Here is a 24,283-nt window from a genome sequence, read left to right on the forward strand (position 1 = left end):
TACTCTTGTAATCAAAATTTTCTTGTTACCACATGTCGCAAAATAACAATTCAGAATAAATAATTTGTCGATATCTTATACGGTTTCTGAAAATGAGTGGAAAGAAGCAAAATTCAAAAATTAAAATATGACCTTGACCTTTGACCTTGACCTAATTATCATTTTTTTGGACCAAGGACCTCCCATCTAAAGATCCTTGGTCTCTAGCACTTATGGTTTACAAGATAGAAATGCATATCACTTATATTAAATGCATAAGGGGAAATAACTCTCATATGGAGCGTTCATATCACTTCAGTCAAAATAGGACAAATCATGCAAAGGATATAACGAGCAATTTTGTAAAATAAATTTGTCATAAGATTTTACAGTTGCGAAGGAGTTGCGCTCACAAGGAAAACAGTGTTTGGGGAGATAACTCCTACAAAGAAAAGTATTCCTTTACGCAGGGTAAATTTTAAAAGCGCATAAATTGTTCGATATCATATACCAAATATCTAAGCTACATATTGCGAAACAAATGTTTATCGCAAGAACAAAATTAGGCGGAAGAAAAAAAAAAAAAAATAATCAGAAGAAAAACAATAGGTCTTTCCACAGAAAAGTGGAAAGACCTAATAATAATAATAATTAAAAACCAATTGTTCAGAGAACAATTGAAGGTCTTTCCACTAGTAAAGATCTATTTTGATATTGATATAGTAAAAATCAGTTAATAATATTAGTTCCTATGGCTTTTTGATGTATTTATATGAATTAAGAGAAGGTCAAAATCTAGAACATCCTATTAACCTATGACCTTGACCTCAATTTCAAGGCCGCAAACCAAGGACCTCAAATCAAAAGACTATAAGTCTTATTTATAGTTGGTTAATGAGTTATATCACCATACGCGTATTTTTTAATACAAGAGGGGAGAAAACTCCCTTTTACGTTTAACGTACCCTTGCAATCAATATTTCCGTGTAACGACATGTCGCAACAAACAATTTAGGTAAAATAATTTGTCGTTATCTTATCGTTTCTGGAAATAAGAGAGAATAAGCCAAATTCAAAAATTAGAATATGACCTTGACCTTTGACCTTGACCTAATTTTCATTTTTTTGGACCAAGGACCTCAAATCAAAACATCCTAGGTATCTAGCACTTATGGTTTACCAGATACAAGTGCATATCACTTATATCAAATGCATAAGGGGAAATAACTCTCATATGGAGCGTTCATATCACTTCGGTCAAAATAGGACAAATCATGCGAAGGATATAATGAGCAATTTTGTAAAATAAATTTGTCATATTTTACGGTTGCGAAGGAGTTGCGCTCACAAGGAAAACAGTGTTTGGGGAGATAACTCCTACAAAGAAAATTATTTGTTTACGCAGGGTAAATTTCAAAAGGGCATAAACTTTTCGATATCATATACCAAATATCTAAGCGACATATTGTGAAACAAATGTTTATCGCAAGAACAAAATTAGGGGGAAGAAAAAAAAAAAAAAATAATCAGAAGAAAAACAATAGGTCTTTCCACAGAAAAGTGGAAAGACCTAATAATAATAATAAACAAACGAAATACAGTAAGGTCTTTCCATTTAAGAAAGGAAAGACCTTAATTACAGATGTTCAGGTGTAACATAGAAATTCTAGCCACCGTATTGTATCCCAGCAAATACTATAGATATCTTTAAATTACAGCTTTTACATTAATGCTAGCAAGACAAATCTTTGTTTGGCTTGCTTGCTTTGCTTGTATCAATGTTTGCTCAAGCATGACATTTAAGATAGGCCGGGCTTCAGCTTGTATACATCATACTTAAATTTTATTGGACATTATGTTTGAGGTAAATGACACTAAATTTTAAAACATCACTGGATGATAAATATAAAGCGCAATAATAAATGAAAGCCAAAAAATAGGTGTTTTTTTTCTCTCGAAGATATGCATTGCTATATAAAAATGATAGAATCTGAAGCGAGTTGATGTATCAAATGTTCTTTCTTTGTATATTTTTAAGACAAAATATTCATCTCAAACACACCCTAGCATAAGAAGGTTCACTTGATTTTCTCTTTTTGATACAATTGTTACTAGTACCAATGTTTTGATTTTTTTTGTTGAGTCACATAATGGAAGGACAGACACGGAAATAACTAAACTTATAGATTGATATGTTCTCCGTCCGTATTAAGTTTTAAAAAAATGAAGGTTATGCTTTTTCTTCATCCAACTTGATAGATAACCATGTCGGCAACTTGATATCTAATTGTTCTGCCTAACTATGTAATAGATAAATTGAAAACTTATGCAAATGGTTGTTTTTACAATAAAACACTTCGTATTTGAGAAGAAAATTGTTATTTTATTTGTTTCTATTCACTTTAAAAAAAATTATGGTAAACATTACAGAAAGCATTTATCGCCATCTCTATAAACAAAGAATAATCAGTTTGAAGGTTTACAAGCAAAAATTAATCCAAAATGCGCAATATTCAATAACAATGGACATATTAAATAAAAGGGATGAATTAGTCATTTCCCCTCCTACCTAATTTATCTCTTTTATTAGAAAATCAAGTGCACCTTCTTTGTTATGGTGTGTTTTGAGATAAATATTTTGTCTTGAAAACGTACAAAGCAAGAATATTTGATACATCATCTCGCTTCAGATTCTATCATTTTTATATAGCAAAGCCACAGGTTGACTTTATAACATAAAAAATCACAGTACTAAAAGATGAAATATATGGGTCTAATGAAATACTTATGTAGTAGGTGTGTTCGAATAGTTTTTTTTACTTAAAGTACTTGACGACAGTCTTTTAAGTTGAATAATAAAAAAATGCATATCTTCGAGAAAAAACAAAAAAAAAGTTTTGGCTTCTATTTCTACAATTGCGCTTTATATTTGTCATCTTGTGATGTTTTAAAATTTAGTGTCCTTTACCTCAAACATAACGTCCAATAAAATTTAAGTATGATGTATACAAGCTGGAGCCCCACCTATCTTAATTGTCATGATTGAGCAAACATTGATACAAGCAAAGCAAGCAAGCCATACAAAGATTTGTCTTGCTAGCATTAATATAAAAGCTGTAAAAAGTTCACCAATGATACTAGTAATTGTTATACCTCTATAATTAGATGGATCACCAGATTTAAAAATTGGCAATATATAACCATCAGCCCAAATCTTTGTGTACACAGTTCTCGAGGCACAAATTAAACATTGTATAGATTTAGATTTAGACTTTATTTTATTTAAAGTGCAACCTGATACAATATACATGAAATTACAATTACATTTCAATACATTAGCAATAGTATACCATATCAGCCAGCCTTTAGAGGCTTATGAAGCACTAACAATATTCATACAAGATTATAAACCACAGGCATTTGTCTCAGAAAAAAAAAATTCCTATATACCTTATTATAACACAAGGTACTTAACTTGCATTTTAGAAAAATGTTAGGTGCTGACGAAGTTTCGTTCTATGCCGCTTTATAGGCTGTCAACCCCACTAAAGCTTGTTATATCGTAAATCTAAATTGATTTATCTATACAATGGTGTATAACATGCCTACATTTGTTGTCAGAATCATCCGTAGCAATCCTACCAAAGTATGTCAATCGTAATAATTTTGCAAACCGCTGAAGAATTGGCAATAAACGGCCGCAGTAAATGATTTATTAAAAAAAAGTTACAAATTTTCCAATGACGTCAATGTCTTTCAGACTCTCTCTTAACTTTACGTATGAAATGAAACAAGATCAGGTAACCCGAGAATCATTTAGACTTTCCCATAGAATTGACCAATCGGAAACCGAGATATACAAGGAGCATGACGCGTTTATTGCCAATTCTTCAGCGGTTTGCAAAATTATAACGATTGACATACTTTGGTAGGATTGCTACGGATGATTCCGACAACAAATGTAGGCATGTTATACACCATTGTATAGATAAATCAATTTAGATTTACGATATAACAAGCTTTAGTGGGGTTGACAGCCTATAAAGCGGCATACAACGGAACTTCGTCACCACCCAACATTTTTCTAAAATGCAAGTTAAGTACCTTGTGTTTTAAAAAGGTATATAGGATTTTTTTTTCTGAGACAAGTGCCTGTGTTATAAACATACAAAGAATATATATTAACTCGATTATTCATTCTGAGATCTGAGGTTGTTTTAAGTTTTTATAGAAATATTTCTCTCTTTTTTAGTGTTTGTTCTTTTACATCATTGCATGAGTGGTGGTTTTAATATATTAATTGTGAAATTCTCATTTAAAATAAATCTGTAATATAAATATGTATAATTTGAAATCATTTTAAGCTGGAGTTGCTTCCCTTAAAATCAAGAGCAAAAATATTAGATGATGAATTCAATTAAAGTATGCATAAAATTTTTCTGTATGTGTTCAGTACTAGCTGCTGTTTGCACAAATTGTTTCGAATATCAATATCAAATCAATTTCAGAATATATCATAAATGAAAGGATAAAAAGTGGATGTTTTTCATATGAAAGTGTATGTAACATATTAATATGAGTTGCTTCCCTTAGCACAGAGAAATGTTATTTTGATACATGTATATTGTCTTTTTTTATTGTTATGTTCCATTTTTCTGTCATCATCTGTGTATAATGTTTAAAAAAATTAGTGATATAGAAAATAGCCCAGGAAATATCAAAATACAAAAGGTATAGATATCATATGCCAATCAACTTATATTATATAAATACAGTAATACTTTTCTTATTATAAATGCTGTTAACAATATTTCCAAGTAATATGATACTTAAAATAGAAAAGATATAAATATAGCAGGGCATTTCTACTAAGCTCGTATATTATAAATTAATAGATGTCATCATTATGCCCATTTCACTACCTTTAATGTTTGCACAACAAACACATTGTATATTGTAAAAATAAATATTATTTGCTATGTTTTTCAAAATTTCTTTTGGTTCTATACACTGTGCACCACACTATTTATATACTCAAGTCCTTATATGCTTCTCTTTAAGGTGCATGAGCAAGTTATTATTCTTCAAGATATACCTTTCCTGTTCTAAATATAATAAGGAAATTTACTTAAGTGAGTTTGTGTCATTGTGTAGGGGAGATGATCAACACTAATTATCTCCCCTGTCCCAAGTACTATTGTTTAGACAAAAAGCAAAATAGTAAATTCTAATAATATTAAAAAATCATACAAGTGATAAAATAATGAATTATTTTACGGATAGTAGTATTACATTCTATCTGAGCACACACATACATATGTTTCTGAAGCTATCCTTCTAACTATGCTAATTGAGTTTTCTATTTAGTTACAAGCTCAAAACATGTATATTTAAAAAAAAAAAAAAAGCAATAGTATCATGGATATATAAATAATGAAAACATATTTTTACTGTAAATTCAAACCAAATTTCGAAGTATTTATTGCTTGGTAATGTTAAACATTGGACAAAAAGAACAAATAATTGTTATTTAAAGACATGTTTAAAATAAATCATGCTATCGAAATTTACAATATAATTTTATTTTTGTGAAATCTATATTGGTGTAGCAATTTTTATTAAAAAAAAATGTATGAAAAATCTGTGAATTTATAGTCATTGGAAAATAAATGGATAACCTGGAGTATACAGATATGTAGTTCCTTGCTGACTATCTTCTTTTGTTAAATATGTGATACACTGTCATCAAGTTAACAGTAGAATCTTGAAAAAATGTTTAAATTCACAAGAAAACAACAAGTTTACTTTTAAAAAATTGTCTACATTCACAGCTCAACAACTTAACATTAACAAAATTGTTGGTCGACAAATTGACTTTTACAAATAATTGTCTACCTACATAGGCCGACAAGTTTCAAGGACTAGTGGTAAGGCTAGGGGTAGGCATAGAGTTAATACCCATGCATATAGATGTATACTAGTATATAGGTATATTACATCTATGGGTTAGGACAGCTAGTGTAAGGATTATGATTAAGGATGTTTGTTTGTCTTTTTTTGGAATTTTAGTCAGATTTTCAAAATCCTCTGGTTTTATCCATTAAAAAAATTTGCCCATGTTACTCCCTTTTTCTTTTTATAAATCTATCACATGTATAATTATAAGCCACTTGTAAAAGTCTTATAAAATCTAATATATTTTTAAAAAGTTTTTGAGAACTTTAACTGGTCAATGATAAAGCTATGAAAAATCAAGAGAACATTTTCTTGCAAAAATTCCAATGGCTAATATCTTGAAAACAAGCACATTGATCCCTTTATTTTTTTGTTGCTTTTTTGATTCCTCAATTAATCTCTTATCAATATATACTAGTTTTATGGAAAGTAATTTATTTTGAAACTGAGCAGCAAACTTCCTTTAGAGTTAGATTAAGGGTGAGGGTTAGGGTTAAAGTAGGGTTAAAGTAAAGGATGATAGTGAGTTTAAGGGTTGAGGAAATGCTCTATTAATGTTTAATTAAGTGCCTTATATTGTTACTTAAAAAGAAAGGCATTATTTTAAGGGAACTCGCTTCTCTGTTTCAAAAGACTAGTTTATATCGATAGGGGATTAATAAAGGAATCCAAAGAGCAACAAAAAAAATACATAGGTCACCATGCTGTTTTGATATATTAGCCATTGAAATTTTGGCGGGAAAATGTTCTTTAATGACTTTTCATAGCTGTATCATTGACAAGTTTAAGTCCTCAAAAATGAATTAAAATTATATAAGACTTTAACAGACAGCTTAACATTATACATGTAAAAAAATTATAAAAAGAAAAATGGGGGTCACCGGGCAAAATTTGTTATGGCATTCAAATGGATAAGACCAGAGGATTCAGAAAAACTTAGGCAGCAACCATTTGATTTTCGGGGGGGCTATGTTTTTTATCTTTTTTTCCCGCGACAAGCCGTAAACAATTTTTTTCTTTCAAGTTTAGCTTACATATAGTGGCAGCCTAGGGTGAAACAAAAATATTTTTTTTTCAATATCAAAAACAAATTATTTTTTTCTCCAAAAACTGGAAACAAACTTTTTTTTCCCCAAAAAAACATAGCCCCCCCCCCCGAAAATCAAATGGTTGCTGCCTTACCAAAGTTCCAAAACATGACAAGTGAGTTTCCTTAATATAGGCATCTGTTGACTTGTCAATCTGTTGATCTGTCTACCAGTCAATCATAAAAGACTATTCTATTCTATCAAATTGTCAACCATTACAATTATAATTTTCCATTTCATCAAATAATATTAATCAACTATTTTTATAACTATAATACAAGTTTTTATTTGCATAGGAATACATATATCAAAATCTGGAACTAAATATCTGTATACTACATTTGAGCCAAATGAATAACAGCATTAAAAACCTTTTTTTTTATTAATATACAGTAAATAGAAAAAGTAACAGCATAAAAAAATGAATCATTTGGCTTTCAGAATTATCATTTAAAGAATTTATTATACAAAAAAAGCAATATATATCTGGTCTGCACGATTGTTATTGTCCATTGGATTGACCACACAAGGGCACCTGTAAAAGAAATAAAATCATATTCATTTCTAGACAAGCCATAGTAATTTCAAGTAATGTTAAAGTATATGAATTAGGTAATGTTTAAATAATTGAGTGGTAATTTTTCTTTTAAAAATGGTATTAGAGAAAGAAGTTAAATAGAACTACAAACCTTCTTAACATTAAAAGATCTGATTTGCATCTATAAAGGCTGCAGTAGAAAATATAAAAATGAAATATAATTGTAAATAATAAAGATTTATAGAAATTCAAACTGTCAATAAGATTACATCAATTAACAAAATTTGTATGAGGGTAGTAATGCCCTTTACCATCAGGCGTCAAACAGTCTTTATTGGCTACTGCTAGCATCAAACAATCACTGATCGTTACCGTTATTTTTTTGGAAAAAAACTAACTTGATTCGTCAAAATTTGTTAAATTTTTTCATCATCTAAAACTTTACATTTTATTGCATGCTCCAAAGTTTCAGTAAACGTCATTCAGTAATAATTTTTACCATTATTGGTTATAAAGGTATCCCCATTACCACCCTCTTCTAGTGGACAAATATATATTTTTTCACCTCAAAAAGATCCAAATTCTACTCCAGGCAGTATGCAAAAGGACAAGCTGTGATGCTAACCTGTAATACAAAGTTGAATCAGTTATATATCTACTCTTCAAAAAATCTACAGATTAAATGATTTTCATTGAGATTGAGGAAAACTTTGATTTCTGTGGATATTTGATAGAAAGTTGGTTGATAAAAAATTATACTTTGAACATTTAAGTTTGTGGTTCATAATTACTTAAGAAATTCATTTGATATTTAGTTTGAATCTTGATAAATAGAAAAAAAGTCAAAAACAATTTTTGTTTCAAAGCTTGACAGTACCTTTACTATTTTGGACAATTATGTACCCCTTTCCTCTGGAGCTGAATATCTCCATGAAATTCAATCTTCATGATACCTGAACCGTTATTAAAATTGACATCAAACACTTTTACATTAAAATAAAAGAATATAGTTCCACTTGTTGCACTTATTTTATATTTCCATAGGGCATAACTCTTTTAAAAAAGTTGATTGTCCACCATTATAGAAATTGTCTGAGATATGTGTTACGTGGAGGATAAAAATTTGGGTATATCTACCAATATGTTAGCAGTATAAGATCGCCAGTTCTTACTTCCAACACCATGAAATCAGTCCTCACATCAGCCTATAAACAAATAATTAAAGCAATATACGTGTATGAAATATTCCTTTTACAGGTCAATTTAAATACTATAGATATCTTTCACAAAACAGTCTACTAATAACACATACTTGTTAAAGAAATCTATTGTGCTTGTATTGATAGAAAAAAAGTCAACTGATATCTTGTGGATATGCTATAAACTGTCCTCATTAACTTCAAAGATCCATGAAATTCTGTTGTGCAGTTCCGAGGACTTGTATTGAAACTGTTACAGCAGTATAGGCCTTAATTTAAGTCCAGAGGGGCATAACATTACTCCTAGGGGGAAAACATTCAAAATTTCTTGTTTACATGCTCAACTACAAAGTATTGTGTACGAACTACCTTGTTTTATAAAATTCTGTTGTAATGACAAGAAACAGGTTGATGGACAGGACAGACAGGTCAAAAACATTATACCTCACGCAAATTCACATTTTACATTATTTAAGTTTAGAAATTAATGATCAAAACTTACTTTAAAAGTCTGATTCAATTGCCATTTCCAGTCTCAATCCTTATGGACAAACCAAAAGCTAATCTGTAATGTTTAAACAAATAATCTGACCTACATATTCAGTTACAAAAAAAAATGTTCTGGATTTATTTTTGGCAAATAGGATATGAATGATGTAAAAAACAAAATTTTGTCTTGCTTAAAAATCTAGCTTCATATAAAATCCATGGCATTGCACAAGGTCATGTTTTTCTCAGACTGTTTATGACGTCTTTACACTAAATCCTTTGTATGTGGGATGTGTACGGATTGATTGTTTAGTCTTACAGGCATGATTTTTTTATTAGTTGTTAGTGGCTTTGAACTAGCTGTCAGATAACTGTGAGTACTCTCAGATCTGTTTATTGTGTCGGGATGTACAAGAACCCAGCCACGTCCACTTGTATTTTTTGTCTATCTGGTGAGTTAAGCCTTTTCCAACTGATTTTTATAGTTCGTTCTTATGTTGTACTGTTACACCACTGTACCAGGTTAGGGGAGGGTTGAGATCCCGCTAACATGTTGAACCCCGCCACATTATTTATGTATGTGCCTGTCCCAAGTCAGGAGCCTGTAATTCAGTGGTTGTTGTTTGTTTATGTGTTACCTATTTGTTTTTGTTCATGTTTTTACATAAATAAGGCCGTTAGTTTTTTCGTTTGAATTGTTTTACATTGTCTTATCGGGGCCTTTTATAGCTGACTATGCGGTATGGGCTTTGCTCATTGTTGAAGGCCGTACGATGACCTATAGTTGTTAATGTTTGTGTCATTTTGGTCTTTTGTGGATAGTTGTCTCATTGGCAATCATACCACATCTTCTTTTTTATATATTCAGTGGGAGATCCAGTACTTTTTATAAGGTGGCCCTATTGACTGAACTAAAGGGGAGACTAAACAAAAAGGGGGGACTCCAGTCATGCTTCAGTGATTCCCTATATAATCAACTCGTTTTTGGAGATATGAATGAAACACATTTAAATCAATATATTGTTTGATGTCTTGTGTTTTTTCATGTACATTTTCATTTCTATAAAATCTATAAAAATTGTATGGCTCAAATAAACTTGCCTGATTTAGTTCATGAAAAGCCTCAGACTTGGTTGAAGATCTCTCTACAATCTTTCTTAGAGCTGATATTGACTTCAAGCTGTTTTGAAGTGCTTTTCAACATTGGGTTTCATGATATCAAAATCCACTGTCCATTTAAATAACTGAAATGTCACAAAAATGTTTATTTCTTTCTTCACAATAATATCTTTTTTCCAATCATGATGATTTATTGGATTAAATTATAATATTACAGGTATGTATTAAGTACCAGATGTGGGTTAAAACATATCTAATATTTTAAAAACTTGCCAAAAATTGGTTGTAAACCACAATTTCTTCTCCCCTTAAAAATTATCATCTAGAACGTTGCAAATCTAAGTGATGATTTGTAGTCCCCAGAAGATGAAGCAAATGCATTGGTATGCAACACAAGTTGTATAAGTACATAATGATATGAAAACTCAAACTGTTGAAAATATTAGGATTGGTGCATATGCAAAATGTAAATTAAGCGTTTTACTCGTAATCCGAATATTTCATGCCCTTCTCGTAATCAATCTCAATTCTTGGTAGATGAGGTTGTCATGTTAGAGCACAGAATATGTCGTCTTATAATCATTTAAGTTAGATTTCTTGAAGAAATACAAAACCAGAATGAAATGCAGGTGGAGAAAAGGTTGGCTGATGGTGGACAAAATGAAACGATGTTCTGATTGAACAGTTATCGGTAATGGAAATGAACAAAATCCAGAAATTGTAAATTTTTCAAAATAAAAAAAATCAGGGCGGGCTGGGATGAAAATCTATCAATTAATTTTAATTGGCCTTAGGAGAAATAATACCAAACAGCTGTAACTCAAAATATTGACAATTTCTATGGAAAGGGACTACTCAACATAAAGATTATGCTCCCAATTTATGATCCAATACCTTTTTAATATTTCATGCATGAATTATCCAATATCTTTTAAATATTTTATGCATAAAATATCAAATAATGAGTAGTTAACAGGGATATTACCTCCCCTTAATTTCAACCTGCTAGATCGAGGAGAAAACCACTGACCTTTGATAAGGAAACTTGCAACCCTATAGTCAATTAAAATTGGAGTCTTTTTACTGTCGTGCACCCACAAGAGCAGGTTCGAACTCGCATCAGTGTTGAGTAGCTAGTGATTACAGTAGTAACCACTCTGCCATCGAGGCCCCCACAGCAAAATTTAATCGTTTAAAATAAATCATCTACCGTTTCTTAAATTTGAAAGAATAGTTGTATACAATACCTCTTCTATTCCTTCCTGCTAACATTAATTGATAAATACTGTACTTAGATATGAAATAGTGCTACATACTCATGGTATAGCCATGAAATGATTGCGTCTTCTACAAATATAGAGACAGTGTTAATAAAATTGAAATTAAAGTCAAATACATATCTAAAAACCACATTACAAAATATTTTGCAATAATTTTTAAATGACTCAAATAAAGATTCCAAGGAGGAAACATATATATAGATTATGCTCTGAGAAAAATATGCTTTCTTTAAAAGACCAAAGTACAAAATGTATTCAAAACTAAGAAAATTTCTTCTTTTGAATATCTTACTTATGATGGGTATAGGAAGATGTGGTATGAGTGCCAATGAGACAACTCTCCATCCAAATAACAATTTATAAAAGTAAAAAATTATAGGTCAAGGTACGGCCTTCAACTCTGAGCCTTGGCTCACACTGAACAACAAGATATACAGGGCCTGAAAAATGATTATTGTTAAACCATTCAAAGTAGAAAACCAACAATGGTTTGTATGGTAATTTAACACATTTCCCAATTGTTGTGGTTAACTTATTTTAATGATGAGTTAGTTATCTCCCTTAAAACATAGAAATGCTAAATATTAAACAAATAAATGGAGAACATGTCCCTCCATTCCCCTCCCCCTAATTGAAAGTAAAAATGAAATAGTTCTCTTTAAACTTTGGATTTGAAGTTAATTTAAGAGTAGAATCTATTTTAAATTCTATGACTAAACCAATAAAAAAAATCATCAACCAACCAAAAAGGTTTGACATTGAATATGAATTTCCTTAAAAATAATTAATTCAAACATGAAAAGAAAGGACTATTGACATTATCTTTTTTTTTTAGATAAATAAGAAGATTACCAGCCTTTAGCTTGAATATTGGAGAAATTGTTTAAACAGTGTAACTTTAGAATTTCAAGCCTCACTTTTAAAACAAAACTGTTTTCTTCAAATTTTAAATTTAAATGATTGGTTTGTAACATTTTCAACATACACATTGTTAAATAGATTTTGATTCAAAATGTTTTTTTAACTTTATTTTGAAAATTATAAACACAATTAAAAGCTTACACCTTCACTAAAATTAATTGGCTTGTTGAATTTTCATAAAGTTTTGACAAAGTATTTACTTTGACCCTATGACAAAAATTTCAAAATTTCAAACCAACCTTTTTATCAGAAAAATTACACTGGTTATATATATAGCAGTTTGAAAAACACTAATTTTGATCATTGGGAAGCTTAATATTCCCATAACAACACGTCATTAAAACCTTTAGCTGATTCTACACAGTTATCTCCCTGTAGTATTAGGTACCACCTAAACTGGACCCCTGTTGTGTTCACTTATTGCTACACTGACAACAGGTATGGCCTAAATCCGGTGGTCATAATTCTGACCATGGGATTTAATAAATTGACGAGACTAGTACATCATGTGCTATGTTTGATTATGTATTATACTGATAGAAAATCAAACAGAAATTATCCTATTTATAACCCTACTTAGTTCTTAAGGGACTGAAAGATAACAGCTCAGTTTGTCAAGAAAATTTTAACAAGCTCGTTGGTCATTCATCTGCGCTACCATCATGGAATTAATTAACAGATACTTGATTATTTTGAGGCATCCCAGTATTAACATTTGAGGTTAATTTCCTATGACTTTAAATGGCAAATTTTATTAGCAAATTGTTGAATTTGTAAGACTTGTCCAATTAATGACAAGGTGACAATAGCTCCAACTTGTTCCTTCGGTGTATAGCTGTAGATAGAATGACGGACCAGTTTAGGTACCACCCTAATGCACTATAATATTTGGTCTTTCAATCTCAATTGCTATCAAATATCAAATGTATATCATTTCAAAATTACATAAAAAGATGCCTTTGAATAACACACACCATATCCTGAAAAACAAGATACCACTGAACTATCCATAGAACAAAAGCAAGAAACACAATAAAACCTGACCAATCAGAACTAGCTCAGAAAACAACTATGTTAATTGTTAATTGTTAGAAAAGACTTTGCACTTGAAGCACAATGTATTTCTGAAATGATCATTTGATATTTGTATTGTCAATGGCAAATTGTTTTCAAATTAAGATAAATATTCTGTTGCAAAATTCTACTATTAAGGTGGTACATCTGACCTTAGAAACAGAGGTACTCCTTAAATAACGTCTGGTTTTCTGGGAATCTTAAATGAGTATAATGTGGAGCGCATTTATGCTGAAATTTAATGCAAACTGATAGACAAGTGAATTTTGGCTCAAGTTGCATGAATTGGTCGAAACACATTTCTCTTTCACCAAAAGTTTCATTTCTGCAAATTTGTTGGTTAAATTTTTAAAGTTAACAATGACATCAAAAGCACTGTTTTGTGTTAGAGTAGGCCTTCTTTTACATATGTTCTAAATTTGAGGGAGTAACTAGTGGTCTGACACCTTCATTACATGAAGGAGATATACTCTGTAAAAAAACAGCTGAACGTTTTAATCACATTCTTTAGTTGAGGTAATATTAAGCTTCTCAATGATAGAAAATAGTCTTTGTCAAACTCCTATATATTAAATGAAATTTTTCTGATAAAGTGTGTGGCATAAGTTTTTTGAGATTTTCATATTTTTGTCAAAAAGTCATAAAAGAAAATATTTAGTCAAAATTTTATAAAAATTCAAAGAGAAAAATTTATTTAATTCGATCAAGCTGTTTAAATCAGTTTTAATTAATTAAAAGTTTATCCTGTTTTACAATATATCACGATGCATTCAATATACCAAAAACTGAAAAAAAATCTAATACATTTGCACTATATTGATTTTAAATTTGAAATAAAACACTGCAAATATGTCTTCATTTTGCAAACCAAACCAATTTTCACTAACATAACTGTAATATATAGAAAAAGCCAACCAAGCATATCTCTATTGATTAAATCAGTTTACTTACATTGCCTTTTTTCTTCCAATACAATTGAGAATGGAAATGGGGAATGTGTCAAAGAGACAACAACCCGACCATATAAAAAACACCAGCAGAAGGTCACCAAAAGGTCTTCAATGTAGTGAGAAATTCCCACAACCCGAGTCGTCCTTCAGCTGGCCCCTAAACAAATATATACTAGTTCAGTGATAATGAACGCCATACTAATTTCCAAATTGGACACAAGAAACTAAAATTAAAAAAATACAAGACTAACAAAGGCCAGAGGCTCCTGACTTGGGACAGGCGCAAAAATGCGGCAGGGTTAAACATGTTTATGAGATCTCAACCCTCCCCTATACCTCTAGCCATGTAGAAAAGTAAATGCATAACAATACGCACATTTAAAATTCAATTCAAGAAAAGTCTGAGTCTAATGTCAGAAGATGTACCCAAAGAAAAATCTTTAGCTGCTTCTTCTGTCCTCCTCGGTAGAATTGGAATAAAATTAACGAAAGTGCTCCTTTGTTGTAGACCAAGTGAATTTTACTATATCCCTTTCTTATTCTTCTATTTTTTCATGCCTGTTTTTTGGAAAAAACAGAAAGCCATTATTATTCAGATTAATGTACACAAATCAAAACATTTTAATACACAATTTTTTTTAAACATTTTCTCATTGTTGAAGGACTGGTCTGTCAACTTGTATATGAAGCACAGCAATAAAACAAAAGGGTTTCTTTGTTGAAGACCAAGCAAATTTGACATTTTCCCTCTCTTATTCTTCAATTTTTCCTGCTTCTTAATAACAGGGAGGTTAGAAAAAAACAATCGAGCATATCTTTAGTTTGGCTGCATCATTTTTCCATGTGGACTGCTTCCCAAAAATGAAACCAGATAATCTCCAGAAAACTTCAGCATGACATCTCAAAGTCCCCTTCTACAGGCATAGGCAGGAAGCCTGTAGCTGTCGTAGGTCGCTAGCGAACATCCGAGCCGCCCGTCCTCGCGAATCTGCGACGTAGGCCATCTCAACATCCATGACTGTCGTCCCATTTGGAGGTATAAACCAGCTACTTCCAGGAAACGCCACAAACAGCAAAATCACTTAGTCCTACTTACATTGCCTATATTTCTTCAAGTCTTTCACTTTGGGTTTCTTCGATCTTCTGTCCTCTTTGGTAGAATTGGAAATAAAAGAAAGTCATTATTATTCAGATTAATGTACACAAATCAAAACATTTTAATACACAATTTTTTTTTAACATTTTCTCATTGTTGAAGGACTGGTCTGTCAACTTGTATATTAAGCACAGCAATAAAACAAAAGGGTTTCTTTGTTGAAGACCAAGCAAATTTGACATTTTCCCTCTTTTATTCTTCAATTTTTCCTGCTTCTTAATAACAGGGAGGTTAGAAAAAACCAATCGAGCATATCTTTAGTTTGGCTGCATCATTTTTCCATGTGGACTGCTTCCCAAAAAAGAAACCAGATAATCTCCAGAAAACTTCAGCATGACATCTCAAAGTCCCCTTCTACAGGCATAGGCAGGAAGCCTGTAGCTGTCGTAGGTCGCTAGCGAACATCCGAGCCGCCCATCCTCGCGAATCTGCGACGTAGGCCATCTCAACATCCATGACTGTCGTCCCATTTGGAGGTATAAACCAGCTACTTCCAGGAAACGCCACAAACAGCAAAATCACTTAATCCTACTTACATTGCCTATATTTCTTCAAGTCTTTCACTTTGGGTTTCTTCGATCTTCTGTCCTCTTTGGTAGAATTGGAAATAAAAGAAAGTCATTATTATTCAGATTAATGTAAACTAAACAAAACATTTTAATACACAATTTTTTTTAAACATTTTCTCATTTTTGAAGGACTGGTCTGTCTACTTGTATATGAAGCACAGCAATAAAACAAAAGGGTTTCTTTGTTGAAGACCAAGCAAATTTGACATTTTCCCTCTTTGATTCTTCAATTTTTCCTGCTTCTTAATAACAGGGAGGTTAGAAAAAACCAATCGAGCATATCTTTAGTTTGGCTGCATCATTTTTCCATGTGGACTGCTTCCCAAAAATGAAACCAGATAATCTCCAGAAAACTTCAGCATGACATCTCAAAGTCCCCTTCTACAGGCATAGGCAGGAAGCCTGTAGCTGTCGTAGGTCGCTAGCGAACATCCGAGCCGCCCGTCCTCGCGAATCTGCGACGTAGGCCATCTCAACATCCATGACTGTCGTCCCATTTGGAGGTATAAACCAGCTACTTCCAGGAAACGCCACAAACAGCAAAATCACTTAATCCTACTTACATTGCCTATATTTCTTCAAGTCTTTCACTTTGGGTTTCTTCGATCTTCTGTCCTCTTTGGTAGAATTGGAAATAAAAGAAAGTCATTATTATTCAGATTAATGTACACAAATCAAAACATTTTAATACACAATTTTTTTTTAACATTTTCTCATTGTTGAAGGACTGGTCTGTCAACTTGTATATTAAGCACAGCAATAAAACAAAAGGGTTTCTTTGTTGAAGACCAAGCAAATTTGACATTTTCCCTCTTTTATTCTTCAATTTTTCCTGCTTCTTAATAACAGGGAGGTTAGAAAAAACCAATCGAGCATATCTTTAGTTTGGCTGCATCATTTTTCCATGTGGACTGCTTCCCAAAAAAGAAACCAGATAATCTCCAGAAAACTTCAGCATGACATCTCAAAGTCCCCTTCTACAGGCATAGGCAGGAAGCCTGTAGCTGTCGTAGGTCGCTAGCGAACATCCGAGCCGCCCGTCCTCGCGAATCTGCGACGTAGGCCATCTCAACATCCATGACTGTCGTCCCATTTGGAGGTATAAACCAGCTACTTCCAGGAAACGCCACAAACAGCAAAATCACTTAATCCTACTTACATTGCCTATATTTCTTCAAGTCTTTCACTTTGGGTTTCTTCGATCTTCTGTCCTCTTTGGTAGAATTGGAAATAAAAGAAAGTCATTATTATTCAGATTAATGTAAACTAAACAAAACATTTTAATACACAATTTTTTTTAAACATTTTCTCATTGTTGAAGGACTGGTCTGTCTACTTGTATATGAAGCACAGCAATAAAACAAAAGGGTTTCTTTGTTGAAGACCAAGCAAATTTGACATTTTCCCTCTTTTATTCTTCAATTTTTCCTGCTTCTTAATAACAGGGAGGTTAGAAAAAACCAATCGAGCATATCTTTAGTTTGGCTGCATCATTTTTCCATGTGGACTGCTTCCCAAAAATGAAACCAGATAATCTCCAGAAAACTTCAGCATGACATCTCAAAGTCCCCTTCTACAGGCATAGGCAGGAAGCCTGTAGCTGTCGTAGGTCGCTAGCGAACATCCGAGCCGCCCGTCCTCGCGAATCTGCGACGTAGGCCATCTCAACATCCATGACTGTCGTCCCATTTGGAGGTATAAACCAGCTACTTCCAGGAAACGCCACAAACAGCAAAATCACTTAATCCTACTTACATTGCCTATATTTCTTCAAGTCTTTCACTTTGGGTTTCTTCGATCTTCTGTCCTCTTTGGTAGAATTGGAAATAAAAGAAAGTCATTATTATTCAGATTAATGTAAACTAAACAAAACATTTTAATACACAATTTTTTTTAAACATTTTCTCATTGTTGAAGGACTGGTCTGTCTACTTGTATATGAAGCACAGCAATAAAACAAAAGGGTTTCTTTGTTGAAGACCAAGCAAATTTGACATTTTCCCTCTTTTATTCTTCAATTTTTCCTGCTTCTTAATAACAGGGAGGTTAGAAAAAACCAATCGAGCATATCTTTAGTTTGGCTGCATCATTTTTCCATGTGGACTGCTTCCCAAAAATGAAACCAGATAATCTCCAGAAAACTTCAGCATGACATCTCAAAGTCCCCTTCTACAGGCATAGGCAGGAAGCCTGTAGCTGTCGTAGGTCGCTAGCGAACATCCGAGCCGCCCGTCCTCGCGAAACTGCGACGTAGGCCATCTCAACATCCATGACTGTCGTCCCATTTGGAGGTATAAACCAGCTACTTCCAGGAAACGCCACAAACAGCAAAATCACTTAATCCTACTTACATTGCCTATATTTCTTCAAGTCTTTCACTTTGGGTTTCTTCGATCTTCTGTCCTCTCTGGTAGAATTGGAAATAAAAGAAAGTCATTATTATTCAGATTAATGTACACAAATCAAAACATTTTAATACACAATTTATTTTTTAACATTTTCTCATTGTTGAAGGACTGGTCTGTCAACTTGTATATGAAGCACAGCAATAAAACAAAAGGGTTTCTTTGTTGAAGACCAAGCAAATTTGATATTTTCCCTCTCATATTCTTCAATTTTTCCTGCTTCTTAATAACATGGAGGTTAGAAAAAACCAATCGAGCATATCTTTAGTTTGGCTGCATCATTTTTCCATGTGGACTGCTTCCCAAAAATGAAACAAGATAATCTCCAGAAAACTTCAGCATGACATCTCAAAGTCCCCTTCTACAGGCATAGGCAGGAAGCCTGTAGCTGTCGTAGGTCGCTAGCGAACATCCGAGCCGCCCGTCCTCGCGAATCTGCGACGTAGGCCATCTCAACATCCATGACTGTCGTCCCATTTGGAGGTATAAACCAGCTACTTCCAGGAAACGCCACAAACAGCAAAATCACTTAATCCTACTTACATTGCCTATATTTCTTCAAGTCTTTCACTTTGGGTTTCTTCGATCTTCTGTCCTCTTTGGTAGAATTGGAAATAAAAGAAAGTCATTATTATTCAGATTAATGTACACAAATCAAAACATTTTAATACACAATTTTTTTTTAACATTTTCTCATTGTTGAAGGACTGGTCTGTCAACTTGTATATGAAGCACAGCAATAAAACAAAAGGGTTTCTTTGTTGAAGACCAAGCAAATTTGACATTTTCCCTCTTTGATTCTTCAATTTTTCCTGCTTCTTAATAACAGGGAGGTTAGAAAAAACCAATCGAGCATATCTTTAGTTTGGCTGCATCATTTTTCCATGTGGACTGCTTCCCAAAAATGAAACCAGATAATCTCCAGAAAACTTCAGCATGACATCTCAAAGTCCCCTTCTACAGGCATAGGCAGGAAGCCTGTAGCTGTCGTAGGTCGCTAGCGAACATCCGAGCCGCCCGTCCTCGCGAATCTGCGACGTAGGCCATCTCAACATCCATGACTGTCGTCCCATTTGGAGGTATAAACCAGCTACTTCCAGGAAACGCCACAAACAGCAAAATCACTTAATCCTACTTACATTGCCTATATTTCTTCAAGTCTTTCACTTTGGGTTTCTTCGATCTTCTGTCCTCTTTGGTAGAATTGGAAATAAAAGAAAGTCATTATTATTCAGATTAATGTAAACTAAACAAAACATTTTAATACACAATTTTTTTCAACATTTTCTCATTGTTGAAGGACTGGTCTGTCTACTTGTATATGAAGCACAGCAATAAAACAAAAGGGTTTCTTTGTTGAAGACCAAGCAAATTTGACATTTTCCCTCTTTTATTCTTCAATTTTTCCTGCTTCTTAATAACAGGGAGGTTAGAAAAAACCAATCGAGCATATCTTTAGTTTGGCTGCATCATTTTTCCATGTGGACTGCTTCCCAAAAATGAAACCAGATAATCTCCAGAAAACTTCAGCATGACATCTCAAAGTCCCCTTCTACAGGCATAGGCAGGAAGCCTGTAGCTGTCGTAGGTCGCTAGCGAACATCCGAGCCGCCCGTCCTCGCGAATCTGCGACGTAGGCCATCTCAACATCCATGACTGTCGTCCCATTTGGAGGTATAAACCAGCTACTTCCAGGAAACGCCACAAACAGCAAAATCACTTAATCCTACTTACATTGCCTATATTTCTTCAAGTCTTTCACTTTGGGTTTCTTCGATCTTCTGTCCTCTCTGGTAGAATTGGAAATAAAAGAAAGTCATTATTATTCAGATTAATGTACACAAATCAAAACATTTTTATACACAATTTATTTTTTAACATTTTCTCATTGTTGAAGGACTGGTCTGTCAACTTGTATATGAAGCACAGCAATAAAACAAAAGGGTTTCTTTGTTGAAGACCAAGCAAATTTGACATTTTCCCTCTCATATTCTTCAATTTTTCCTGCTTCTTAATAACATGGAGGTTAGAAAAAACCAATCGAGCATATCTTTAGTTTGGCTGCATCATTTTTCCATGTGGACTGCTTCCCAAAAATGAAACCAGATAATCTCCAGAAAACTTCAGCATGACATCTCAAAGTCCCCTTCTACAGGCATAGGCAGGAAGCCTGTAGCTGTCGTAGGTCGCTAGCGAACATCCGAGCCGCCCGTCCTCGCGAATCTGCGACGTAGGCCATCTCAACATCCATGACTGTCGTCCCATTTGGAGGTATAAACCAGCTACTTCCAGGAAACGCCACAAACAGCAAAATCACTTAATCCTACTTACATTGCCTATATTTCTTCAAGTCTTTCACTTTGGGTTTCTTCGATCTTCTGTCCTCTTTGGTAGAATTGGAAATAAAAGAAAGTCATTATTATTCAGATTAATGTACACAAATCAAAACATTTTAATACACAATTTTTTTTTAACATTTTCTCATTGTTGAAGGACTGGTCTGTCAACTTGTATATGAAGCACAGCAATAAAACAAAAGGGTTTCTTTGTTGAAGACCAAGCAAATTTGACATTTTCCCTCTTTGATTCTTCAATTTTTCCTGCTTCTTAATAACAGGGAGGTTAGAAAAAACCAATCGAGCATATCTTTAGTTTGGCTGCATCATTTTTCCATGTGGACTGCTTCCCAAAAATGAAACCAGATAATCTCCAGAAAACTTCAGCATGACATCTCAAAGTCCCCTTCTACAGGCATAGGCAGGAAGCCTGTAGCTGTCGTAGGTCGCTAGCGAACATCCGAGCCGCCCGTCCTCGCGAATCTGCGACGTAGGCCATCTCAACATCCATGACTGTCGTCCCATTTGGAGGTATAAACCAGCTACTTCCAGGAAACGCCACAAACAGCAAAATCACTTAATCCTACTTACATTGCCTATATTTCTTCAAGTCTTTCACTTTGGGTTTCTTCGATCTTCTGTCCTCTTTGGTAGAATTGGAAATAAAAGAAAGTCATTATTATTCAGATTAATGTAAACTAAACAAAACATTTTAATACACAATTTTTTTCAACATTTTCTCATTGTTGAAGGACTGGTCTGTCTACTTGTATATGAAGCACAGCAATAAAACAAAAGGGTTTCTTTGTTGAAGACCAAGCAAATTTGACATTTTCCCTCTTTTATTCTTCAATTTTTCCTGCTTCTTAATAACAGGGAGGTTAGAAAAAACCAATCGAGCATATCTTTAGTTTGGCTGCATCATTTTTCCATGTGGACTGCTTCCCAAAAATGAAACCAGATAATCTCCAGAAAACTTCAGCATGACATCTCAAAGTCCCCTTCTACAGGCATAGGCAGGAAGCCTGTAGCTGTCGTAGGTCGCTAGCGAACATCCGAGCCGCCCGTCCTCGCGAATCTGCGACGTAGGCCATCTCAACATCCATGACTGTCGTCCCATTTGGAGGTATAAACCAGCTACTTCCAGGAAACGCCACAAACAGCAAAATCACTTAATCCTACTTACATTGCCTATATTTCTTCAAGTCTTTCACTTTGGGTTTCTTCGATCTTCTGTCCTCTCTGGTAGAATTGGAAATAAAAGAAAGTCATTATTATTCAGATTAATGTACACAAATCAAAACATTTTTATACACAATTTATTTTTTAACATTTTCTCATTGTTGAAGGACTGGTCTGTCAACTTGTATATGAAGCACAGCAATAAAACAAAAGGGTTTCTTTGTTGAAGACCAAGCAAATTTGACATTTTCCCTCTCATATTCTTCAATTTTTCCTGCTTCTTAATAACATGGAGGTTAGAAAAAACCAATCGAGCATATCTTTAGTTTGGCTGCATCATTTTTCCATGTGGACTGCTTCCCAAAAATGAAACCAGATAATCTCCAGAAAACTTCAGCATGACATCTCAAAGTCCCCTTCTACAGGCATAGGCAGGAAGCCTGTAGCTGTCGTAGGTCGCTAGCGAACATCCGAGCCGCCCGTCCTCGCGAATCTGCGACGTAGGCCATCTCAACATCCATGACTGTCGTCCCATTTGGAGGTATAAACCAGCTACTTCCAGGAAACGCCACAAACAGCAAAATCACTTAATCCTACTTACATTGCCTATATTTCTTCAAGTCTTTCACTTTGGGTTTCTTCGATCTTCTGTCCTCTTTGGTAGAATTGGAAATAAAAGAAAGTCATTATTATTCAGATTAATGTACACAAATCAAAACATTTTAATACACAATTTTTTTTTTAACATTTTCTCATTGTTGAAGGACTGGTCTGTCAACTTGTATATGAAGCACAGCAATAAAACAAAAGGGTTTCTTTGTTGAAGACCAAGCAAATTTGACATTTTCCCTCTTTGATTCTTCAATTTTTCCTGCTTCTTAATAACAGGGAGGTTAGAAAAAACCAATCGAGCATATCTTTAGTTTGGCTGCATCATTTTTCCATGTGGACTGCTTCCCAAAAATAAAACCAGATAATCTCCAGAAAACTTCAGCATGACATCTCAAAGTCCCCTTCTACAGGCATAGGCAGGAAGCCTGTAGCTGTCGTAGGTCGCTAGCGAACATCCGAGCCGCCCGTCCTCGCGAATCTGCGACGTAGGCCATCTCAACATCCATGACTGTCGTCCCATTTGGAGGTATAAACCAGCTACTTCCAGGAAACGCCACAAACAGCAAAATCACTTAATCCTACTTACATTGCCTATATTTCTTCAAGTCTTTCACTTTGGGTTTCTTCGATCTTCTGTCCTCTTTGGTAGAATTGGAAATAAAAGAAAGTCATTATTATTCAGATTAATGTAAACTAAACAAAACATTTTAATACACAATTTTTTTTAAACATTTTCTCATTGTTGAAGGACTGGTCTGTCTACTTGTATATGAAGCACAGCAATAAAACAAAAGGGTTTCTATGTTGAAGACCAAGCAAATTTGACATTTTCCCTCTTTGATTCTTCAATTTTTCCTGCTTCTTAATAACAGGGAGGTTAGAAAAAACCAATCGAGCATATCTTTAGTTTGGCTGCATCATTTTTCCATGTGGACTGCTTCCCAAAAATGAAACCAGATAATCTCCAGAAAACTTCAGCATGACATCTCAAAGTCCCCTTCTACAGGCATAGGCAGGAAGCCTGTAGCTGTCGTAGGTCGCTAGCGAACATCCGAGCCGCCCGTCCTCGCGAATCTGCGACGTAGGCCATCTCAACATCCATGACTGTCGTCCCATTTGGAGGTATAAACCAGCTACTTCCAGGAAACGCCACAAACAGCAAAATCACTTAATCCTACTTACATTGCCTATATTTCTTCAAGTCTTTCACTTTGGGTTTCTTCGATCTTCTGTCCTCTTTGGTAGAATTGGAAATAAAAGAAAGTCATTATTATTCAGATTAATGTAAACTAAACAAAACATTTTAATACACAATTTTTTTTAAACATTTTCTCATTGTTGAAGGACTGGTCTGTCTACTTGTATATGAAGCACAGCAATAAAACAAAAGGGTTTCTTTGTTGAAGACCAAGCAAATTTGACATTTTCCCT

General features: G+C 33.6%; 2 long non-coding RNA genes across 3 annotated transcripts in view; both read right to left on the reverse strand.

Annotated features, from left to right (window-relative positions):
• Window positions 1-6,322: 6,322 nt before the first annotated feature.
• Window positions 6,323-9,327, reverse strand: LOC134715197 (uncharacterized). The gene is made up of 4 exons (XR_010106631.1): window positions 9,262-9,327; window positions 8,698-8,765; window positions 8,126-8,185; window positions 6,323-7,557 (listed from the first exon to the last, which is right to left on the reverse strand). It is a non-coding gene; the product is annotated as an uncharacterized LOC134715197 (long non-coding RNA).
• A 1,028-nt stretch (window positions 9,328-10,355) lies between these two features.
• The window catches only part of LOC134715198 (uncharacterized), a 57,346-nt gene continuing 43,418 nt past the window's right edge, over window positions 10,356-24,283 (reverse strand). Inside the window, exons 3-4 of one of the 2 annotated variants that reach the window (XR_010106632.1) lie at window positions 11,615-11,714; window positions 10,356-10,492 (exon numbers count right to left, since the gene is read on the reverse strand). This is a non-coding gene — a long non-coding RNA (uncharacterized LOC134715198). The remainder of the gene's footprint in view (window positions 10,493-11,614; window positions 11,715-24,283) is intronic. The other variant, XR_010106633.1, reaches the window with a different exon arrangement.

Source organism: Mytilus trossulus, chromosome 4, assembly GCF_036588685.1.
Source record: "Mytilus trossulus isolate FHL-02 chromosome 4, PNRI_Mtr1.1.1.hap1, whole genome shotgun sequence".
NCBI classification, from domain to species: domain Eukaryota; kingdom Metazoa; phylum Mollusca; class Bivalvia; order Mytilida; family Mytilidae; genus Mytilus; species Mytilus trossulus.